Below are 10,485 nucleotides of genomic sequence, written 5' to 3'. Positions count from 1 at the left end.
ATCATTATAAAAAAGGATTCAACATTATACCACTCTCTGACTTTTCTAAGGAATTTTTGCAACAGCGGTAAACTTTCTGTTTTCAAACAGCAACATGTATACTAGCAAAATAAGCATGGCAAAGGCTATCTTTGACTTTTTTATTGAAACTAAAGATGCAAAACACTATTCTAACTAACAGCAAGCAAAAACTAACAAAGAAAATGACGCTCCAAGCAAAACACATATCATGTGGTGAATAAAAATATAGCTCCAAGTAAAGTTACCGATGCACGAAGACGAAAGAGGGGATGCCTTCCGGGGCATCCCCAAGCCTAGGCTCTTGGTTGTCCTTTGAATATTAACTTGGGGTGTGAGGGAGTTCTGGATTAGGGGGTGTCCGGATGGCCGGACTATAGCCTTTGGCCGGACTCCTGGACTATGAAGATACAAGATTGAAGACCTCGTCCCGTGTCCGGATGGGACTTTCCTTGGCGTGGAAGGCAAGCTTGGCGATACGGATGTGTGGATCTCCGACCATTGTAACCGACTCTGTGTAACCCTAACCCTCTTCGGTGCCTATATAAACCGGAGGGTTTTAGTCCGTAGGACGAACAACAATCATACCATAGGCTAGCTTCTAGGGTTTAGCCTCTCTGATCTCGCGGTAGATCTACTCTTGTACTACCCATATCATCAATATTAATCAAGCAGGGGTAGGGTTTTACCTCCATCGAGAGGGCCCGAACCTGGGTAAAAACATCATGTCCCTTGTCTCCTGTTACCATCCGCCTAGACGCACAATTCGGGACTCCCTACCCGAGATCCGCCGGTTTTGACACCGACATTGGTGCTTTCATTGGGAGTTCCTCTGTGTCGTCATCTTTAGGCCCGATGGCTCCTCCGATCATCAACAACGATGCGGTCCAGGGTGAGACTTTTCTCCCCGGACAGATCTTCGTATTTGGCGGCTTTGCACTGCGGGCCAATTCGCTTGGCCATCTGGAGCAGATTGAAAGCTACGCCCCTGGCCATTAGGTCAGATTTGGAAGTTTGAACTATACGACTGACGTCCACGGAGACTTGATCTTTGACGGGTTCGAGCCACAGCCAAGCGCGCTGCACTGTCACAATAGGCATGATCTAGCTCTGCCGCCGGATAGTGCCCTCAAGGCCGCACAAGTGTCCGCTCCGACCCTTAGCTCAGAGCCGACTGCGCCGATCGAGGACGGGTGGCTGGACACCGCCTCGGGGGCTGCTATCTCTACGACGATTGAGCCGAACACCAACCCTGTCCTTGGCGAATCTCATGACTCCAAGGTGCCGAACTCCTCTCCGGACTCCGAACCTTCCACGCCCCTGCCAATCAAATCCGATTGGGTGCAGATCATGGAGTTCATTGCCGTGGACATCTTTTAGCACTTGCCCTTTGGCGACATCCTGAATTCGCTAAAGTCTCTCTCTTTATCTGGAGAGCCCTGGCCGGATTATGGTCAGGAAGGTTGGGATGCGAACGATGAAGAAATTCAAAGCCCACCCACCACCCACTTCGTAGCCACTGTCGATGATTTAACCGACATGCTCGACTTCGACTCCGAAGACATGGACAGTATGGATGACGATGCAGGAGACGACCAAGAACCAGCGCCTACAGGGCACTGGAAGGCCACCTCGTCATACGACATATACATGGTGGATGTCCCAAAAGATGGGAATGGCGATGGAACAACGGGGGATGACCCCTCCAAGAAACAGCCTAAGCGCCGGCGTCAGCGGCGCCGCTCTAAATCCCGCCATAGCAAAAAGGGTGATTCTGGCATGGGAGACAATAACACCCCGGACAGTGCCGAAGACAACCCCCTCTAGCAGGATTCAGCGTAGGAGGATGGAGAAGCCAGCCCTCATGAGAGAGCGGCAGATAGAGAGGTAGAGGACGATAATTACATGCCTCCCTCCGAAGACGAGGCAAGCCTCGACGACGACGAATTTGTCGTGCCTGAGGATCCCGTCGAACAGGAGCATTTCAAACGCAGGCTTATGGCCACGGCAAGCAGCCTCAGGAAAAAGCAGCAACAGCTTAGAGCTTACCAAGATTTGCTAGCCGACAGATGGACTGAAGTCCTGGCGGCCGAAGAGTACGAACTTGAACGCCCCTCCAAGAGCTACCCAAAACGCAGGCTGCTACCCCGATTAGAGGAGGAAGCACCTAAACCTACATCACTAGTGCATGATATGACCGACTGGCCACCTCGTGGCCGCGACAGAGAGGCCTCTCGGTCCTCCACTCAAGCCGCACCCCGGCGCCGCTCAAAAAATACCAAGGCACGGGGAAGTGCGCCAGACCTGCGAGATATATTGGAGGACAGGGCAAGGCAAACAAGATCGATCTACGGATCGCGTGGGCGCCCCACTACACGTGACGATAACCGTCACGCCGGATATGGCAATTCCGGCCGGGCCGAACACAGTAGACAAAGCTCATTTGAGCTACGTCGTGATATAGCCCAATACAGAGGCGCCACACACCCACTATGCTTCACAGATGAGGTGATGGATCATCAAATCCCTGAGGGTTTCAAACCCGTAAACATTGAATCATATGATGGCACAACAGATCCTGCAGTCTGGATCGAGGACTATCTCCTTCACATCCACATGGCATGCGGTGATGACCTACACACCATCAAATACCTCCCACTCAAGCTTAAAGGACCAGCTCGGCATTGGCTTAATAGCTTGCCAGCAGAGTCAATTGGTTGTTGGGAAGACCTGGAAGCCGCATTCCTCGATAATTTCCAGGGCACTTATGTGCGACCACCAGATGCCGATGACCTAAGCCACATAATCCAGCAGCCAGAGGAATTGGCCAGACAATTCTCGACACGGTTCCTAACCAAGAAAAATCAAATCGTCGACTTTCCGGATGCAGAGGCCCTTGCAGCCTTCAAACATAACATTCGCGATGAGTGGCTTGCCCGACACGTAGGATAGGAAAAGCCAAAATCCATGGCAGCCCTCACAACACTCATGACCCGCTTTTGTGCGGGAGAGGACAGCTGGCTAGCTCGTAGTAACAACATGACCAAGAGCCCTGGCAATTCGGATACCAAGGACAGCAACGGCAGGTCGCGTCGCAACAAGCACAAGTGCCGCATTAATAGCGATAATGCTGAGGATACGGCAGTCAATGCCGGATTCAGAGGCTCTAAACCCGGTCAGCGGAAAAAGCCATTCAAAAGAAATACTCCGGGACCGTCCAATTTGGACTGAATACTCGATCGCTCATGCCAGATACACGGCACCCCCGAAAAACCATCCAACCACACCAACAGGGATTGTTGGGTGTTCAAGTAGGCAGGCAAGTTAAATGCCGAAAACAATGACAAGGGGCTGCATAGCGACGATGAGGAGGAGCCCCGGCCGCCGAACAATAGAGGACAGAAGGGCTTCCCCCTACAAGTGCAGACGGTGAACATGATATACGCAACCCACATACCCAAAAGGGAGCGGAAGCGTGCACTAAGGGACGTATATGCGATGGAGCCAGTCGCCCCAAAGTTCAATCCGTGGTCCTCCTGCCCGATCACTTTTGATCGAAGGGACCACCCCACTAGCATCCGCCATGGCGGATTTGCCGCATTGGTTCTAGACCCAATCATTGACGGGTTTCACCTCACTAGAGTCCTGATGGACGGCGGCAGCAGCCTGAACCTGCTTTATCAGGATATAGTGCACAAAATGGGCATAGACCCCTCAAGGATTAAACCCACAAAGACGACCTTTAAAGGCATCATACCAGGTGTAGAGGCCAACTGTATAGGCTCAATTACACTTGAAGTGGTCTTCGGATCCCCGGATAACTTCCGAAGCGAGGAGTTAATCTTCGACATAGTCCCGTTCCGCAGTGGCTATCACGCACTGCTCGGACGAACCACATTTGCAAAGTTCAATGCGGTGCTGCACTACGCATATTTCAAGCTCAAGATGCCAGGCCCTCAAGGAGTCATTACGGTCAACGGAAACACCGAATGCTCTCTCCGAACGGAGGAGCATACGGCGGCCCTTGCGGCGGAAGTACAAAGCAGCCTCTCAAGGCAATTCTAGAGTCCGGCTATTAAACGTCCGGACACCGTCAAGCGCGCCCAGAGTAACCTACAACAAGACCGCCTGGCATGTCCCGAGCATGCGTAGCAATGCGGCCCCAACCCCAACCCTCGCGAAATTGCGAAACCAGTACTACGCGTATATAATTACGCTCTGGAAATACCATGGGCATAGGAGGAGGGGCACGACCACGGCAGGCCCAGAATGCGGCTCAACCGCACCAGGGGCTCCCGATTGTGTCATTCTTTTTTCTCTTACTTTCAGGACTCCTTTCTCAAGAAGCCCTATCCGACAGTAGAATCGCCGAACACACGATGCAACAGCCAGAGAAGCAGAAAGCTACGTCGAGTGTCCAGGTGGTCTCTATAATGAGCAGTATACTTGTTTCACATATAATCCCGCAGCTCGCCCCTGGAGGGGGACAGGTCAAATAGTCCCATCCATTGCTTATCGCACTATTTGTATCATTCTGCTTTTACCGCAGCCTTTTGAATAAACAATACATAGCTTCTGCCTATTATTGCATTCCTCCTTTTATCTATATATGTTCACTTATGACATGTTGCACCCGTACACTTTGGTACGACCAAATACACCAGGGGCTTAAGTACCCCAAAATATGGTGTGATAAGTCCGAACACTTTCACAAGTGCGGCACCCCGAACTTATAGCATTATATGCATCGGCTCCAAATCATGTCTTGGGTCAATAGTTGGGTTTGCCCGGCTCCCATGTTTTGGTACCTTACATTCCGTTATATCGGCTAAGGTAGCGCTGGGAGAACCACTGCGATTGTGGCCCGGTTGAGATGGGTTAAGCACCTCAGTGGAGAAAGCTAAAATTGACTATCATGATAGGGCAAGAACCGGTCGCTGTTCGAGAGGTTTTCGAGTCCCTAAATACTTATGCCGCTTAGAGCAAGGAGTCGGCTTTGTCCGGCCTAGGCGTGGATAGCACCCCGAATTCGGTCTTCCGAATACTAGGGGCTTCGCCGAAATTTAAAATTATAGAATTCTATGGCTAAGTGAGAGTGTTCAAGCATTATAGTCCGGTTGCCTTGTTTGTTGCGTTGAGCGCCTCCCTCGAAGTACCCAAGAATGGGAAAAAGAGCGCTCAAGTTTATCCCGAACACCCGAGCACTCGTGGCATGGGGGCAGAAGCCGACGAATCGCCATCTCTCAAATTTACTAAACGGCCGCACAGAAGGTAATATTTGAAATTCACAAGCCTTGCTTAGCGCATATGAACAAGTTTTCAAGCGTACAGGATAACAAATGCGAGTTTACTCAAAAATTACATCTTTGGAGCATTCACCCGCTATAAGGCGGGCACCCTTCAGGACGCCCTCATAATACATCTCGGGCTTGCGATACTCCCTGCCCGGCGGTGGAGCGTCCGTCACAAGCTTCTCAGCGTCCATCTTGCCCCAGTGCACTTTAGCACGGGCAAGGGCCCTACGGGCACCTTCGATATAGACAGAGCGCTTGACGACTTCAATCCATGGATAGGCGTCCACCAACCGCCTCACCAGCCTGAAGTAGCTCCTAGGCATGGCTTCCTTAGGCCACAGCCGAACTATGAGGCCCTTCATGGCCTGTTCGGCCACCTTATGGAGCTCGACCAGCTGTTTCAGCTGGTCGCTCAAGGGCACCGGGTGTCCGGCCTCAGCATACTGAGACCAAAACACCTTCTCCGTCGAGCTCCCCTCCTCGGCCCGGTAGAATGCGGCAGCGTTGGACACACTGCGGGGCAGATCTGTGAATGCTCCTGGAGAGCTCCGGATTCTGGTAAGTAACAAGTAATTCACTTTCACGTGCTTGCTTTGCATGAAGAATGCCTTACCCGCCGCTATCTTCTTCATTGCCTCAATTTCCTGGAGGGCTTTTTGGGCTTCGGCCTTAGCGGCTTTGGCGCTCTCAAGGGCCGAGGCGAGCTCGGACTCTCGAGTCTTTGAGTCATGCTCCAAACCCTCATGTTTTTCCACGAGAGCCTGGAGCTCTTGCCGAACCTCCGCCACCCATGCCTCCTGCTTCTCTCGCTCAGTGCACTCCACGGCCGCATTGCTTTCGGCCTTGGACACCGCTTCCTTTAGGGTCGCCACCTCGTTCGTGGCCCCTGCAATTCTCACATTATTCCTGTTATTTCTTGCAACCACATCTTTTATATACTTCCATAAGGTATTACTTACCTTCCTTGTCCCCGAGCTGCTTTTTGGCAAGGCCGAGCTTGTTCTTGGACCGCTCAAGGCTCTGCTTCAATGCATTGACCTCCGCAGTCAGTGCGGCAGAGGTCAGCAGCGCAGCCTGCATTCCCATATTGACATACTTATGTTAGACTCCTGCGTACATCTTTTTAGATCCTCAGTTCGGCTTTTCTTTCCGAACACCAAACTGAGCATCAGGGGCTACTGTCTATGCGGTAATATTTTTACATATCTTAAATACATACCTCAAAGCCTGTTAGAAGGCTGGCACAGTCTTCAGTCAGCCCGCTCTTGGCAGACTGAACTTTCTGGATCACCACACTCATAACAGTGCGGTGCTCCTCGTTGATGGAGGCGCCGTTAAGTGCCTCTAGCAAATTATCCGGTGCCTCCGGTTGGACGGAGGTCACCGGTGTTGCAGTCTCGCCCTTCTCACGAAGGGGCCGCCTGCCGGACTCCGGAACCACTGAAGGTTCCAGTGTGGAGTCCGGCCCAGGACCGGACTTAGAGCCCTTTGGGGTTTTATCCCCCTTGCGCCTGGAGTCCGAGAGGTTGCCTTGCGACGCCTCCTGGACCACCTCCTCCTGGCTGGGCCCCTTTTGGGACCCCACCTCGGCGTCATCCGCAAACGAGGAGAGGAGGCAGCTGGAAGTGAGGTGCTATTCACGTCCGATGAATCCAGGGAGCCGCTCGTTGAAGCGTCGAGCCCGTCCTTGGGCGGGCTGCAAGGTTATATTCGGCGTTAGGAGATTCTGTGTGACAAATGAAACACAATGAGTTATTCTGGTATCCGGACACTTACAATTTCGCCAGGGGCTTAGCCCTCGGTGGCCACTCCTCTTTGCCGTCGTCGGCGTTGGTGGAGTAGTCCGGAGGAAGGGTCCTTCCCTTCTTGGACCCTCCGGCCTCCCCAGTTGGGCGGCCTTCCTTTTCTTCTCTCCCCCCGCTGGAGGAGAGGCCTCCTTTTCCTCCTCCTCGCCTTCGCGGGAGGAGTCCGCCTCGGAGTCATCAGACGATGATTCCGACAACACCTGGCGCCGGGAACTCCTTCGAGTTCCCGTGGCCTTCTTCTTGGCCTTCTTCTCCGGCACCACGTGAGGTGCCGGAACTAGCAGCCCCGTCAATCGGGCATCCGCTGGGTCTTCTGGCAAAGGAGCCGGATAGTTAACCTGCCCGGACGTCTTTTGCCAGTCCTGTCAAAGGTAAGGGAGTTTAGATCTCGCATAGAGTCAAACTATGGAAAACAAGAGTCCCATAAAGGGTAAAGTAGCTTACCTCGCTGGCTTGACGCTGCGAGCTGAATCCGTGATCTTAGGTAGCGGATGCGGGAGCCTCGGCGCCCTTAAACAACACCTTCCAGGCATCTTCGTACGTAGTGTCGAAGAGCCTGCTCAAGGTTTGGTGCTATGCTGGATCAAACTCCCACAAGCTGAAGGCCCGTTGTTGGCACGGGAGGATCCGACGGCTGAGCATGACGTGGACTACGTTGACAAGCTTGAGCTTCTTGTTCACCAGGCTTTGGACGCAGGAGTGAAGTCCGGTCAGCTCTTCCGAATTACCCCACGTCAAGCCCGTCTCTTTCTAGGAGGTGAGCCGTGTAGGGAAGCCAGATCAGAATTCGGGGGCCGCTGCCCATTTAGGGTCGCGCGGCTCGGTGATGTAGAACCACCCCGATTGCCACTCCTTTATGGTCTCCACGAAGGAGCCCTCGAGACATAGGACGTTGGCCATCTTGCCCACCATGGCACCTCCGCACTCTGCTTGGCGGCCGCCCACTACCTTCGACTTGACATTGAAGGTCTTCAGCCATAAGTCGAAGTGGGGCTGGATGCAGAGGAAGGCCTCGCACACGACAATGAATGCCGAGATGTTGAGGATGAAATTCGGGGCCAGATCGTGGAAATCCAGGCCGTAGTAGAACATGAGCCCCCGGACAAATGGGTGAAGTGGAAAACCTAGTCCGCGGAGGAAGTGGGTGAGGAACACCACCCTCTCATGGGGCCTGGGGGTGGGGATGAGCTGCCCCTTGTCGGGAAGCCGATGTGCGATGTTGTTGGACAAGTATCCGGCCTTCCGCAGCTTTTTGATGTGCCCCTCCATGACGGAGGAGGACATCCACTTGCCTCTCGCTCCGGACATGGCTGGAGAAGGTTGAGGTGGGATGTGCGGACTTGGGCGCTGGAGCTCGAGTGCACGGAAATGGATGAGCAAAGGAGGAAGAAGGCATAGGTAAAAAGGTGGATCCTTATCCCCTTATATGGACGGACGAAGCTATGCGTCCCCACCAGCCTGGTAAAACTCGCTTATCTCCCAAGCGCCATAATCAATGGGTTACCCACACCCGTATTGATGAGAATCCCGGAATAAGGGGACACGATCTCTGCTTTGACAAGACGTGCCAAGGAAACCGCCTCGCTAAACACGTTGAGGTGGGACAGTAAAAACAATTCGAATAAAGGCTTAGCCGTGGTGTGATGTCACGTCGCGGAATACGTCAGCAGATTGAATTTGTGTAAATACTATTCTCTCTATGGTGGTATGTGGAACTTATTTTGCAGAGCCGGACACTATCCTTGTGTTCAAAATCTTCTATGAAGTATTCGGAGGAGGAACCCACCTTGCAATGCCGAAGACAATATGCACGCCGGACTCGTCGTCATTGAAGCCTGGTTCAGGGGCTACTGAGGGAGTCCTGGATTAGGGGGTGTCCGGATGGCCGGACTATAGCCTTTGGCTGGACTCCTGGACTATGAAGATATAAGATTGAAGACTTCGTCCCGTGTCCAGATGGGACTTTCCTTGGCGTGGAAGGCAAGCTTGGCGATATGGATGTGTAGATCTCCTACCATTGTAACCGACTCTGTGTAACCCTAACCCTCTTCGGTGCCTATATAAACCGGAGGGTTTTAGTCCGTAGGACGAACAACAATCATACCATAGGCTAGCTTCTAGGGTTTAGCCTCTCTGATCTCGCGGTAGATCTACTCTTGTACTACCCATATCATCAATATTAATCAAGCAGGAGTGGGGTTTTACCTCCATCGAGAGGGCCCGAACCTGGGTAAAAACATCGTGTCCCTTGTCTCCTGTTACCATCCGCCTAGACGCACAGTTCGGGACCCCCTACCCGAGATCCGCCGGTTTTGACACCGATAGGGTGCCTTGGGCATCCCCAAGCTTAGGCTCTTGCCACTCCTTATTCCATAGTCCATCGAATCCTTACCCAAAACTTGAAAACTTCACAACACAAAACTCAACAGAAAACTCGTAAGCTCCGTTAGTATAATAAAACAACCACTTAGGTACTGTAATGAACTCATTCTAAATTCATATTGGTGTAATATCTACTGTACTCCAACTTATCTATGGCTCATACCCTCCGATACTACTCATAGATTCATCAAAATAAGCAAACAACACAAAGAAAACAGAATCTGTCAAAAACAGAACAGTCTGTAGTAATCTGTATCAAACGTATACTTCCGGAGCTCCAAAAATCCTACCAAATTAGGAAGTCCTAATAAATCCGTGTACTAATCCATAGAAAAAATAATCATATCAGAAGCACGTTTCTGTGAATTAACAAAACTAATTTACTGGGTGCAAAAGTTTCTGATTTTCAACAGGATCAACACAACTATCACCGTAAGCCATCCTAAAGGTCTTACTTGGCACTTTATTGAAACAAAAGCTATAAAACATGATTACTACAGTAGCATAATCATGTGAACACACAAAAACAGTAAGGATAAGTATTGGGTTGTCTCCCAACAAGCGCTTTTCTTTAATGCCTTTCTAGCTAGGCATGATGATTTCAATGATGCTCACATAGAAGATAGGAATTGAAACATAACGGGAGCATCATGAAACATATGACTAGCATATTTAAGCCTAACCCACTTCCTATGCATAAGGATTTTGTGATCAAACAACTTATGGGAACAATAATCAACAAGCATAGGAAGGTAAAACAAGCATAGCTTCAAGATTTTAAGCACATAGAGAGGAAACTTGATATTATTGCAATTCCTACAAGCATATGTTCCTCCCTCATAATAATTTTCAGTAGCATCAAGAATGAATTCAACAATATAACCAGCACCTAAAGCATTCTTTTCATGACCTACAAGCATAGAAAATTTACTACTCTCCACATAAGCAAAATTCTTCTCATCAATAGTAGTGGGAGCAAACTCAAC

Source organism: Triticum aestivum, chromosome 4B, assembly GCF_018294505.1.
Source record: "Triticum aestivum cultivar Chinese Spring chromosome 4B, IWGSC CS RefSeq v2.1, whole genome shotgun sequence".
In the NCBI taxonomy this organism is placed as follows: domain Eukaryota; kingdom Viridiplantae; phylum Streptophyta; class Magnoliopsida; order Poales; family Poaceae; genus Triticum; species Triticum aestivum.
Note: the sequence above shows the minus strand (reverse complement) of the source record.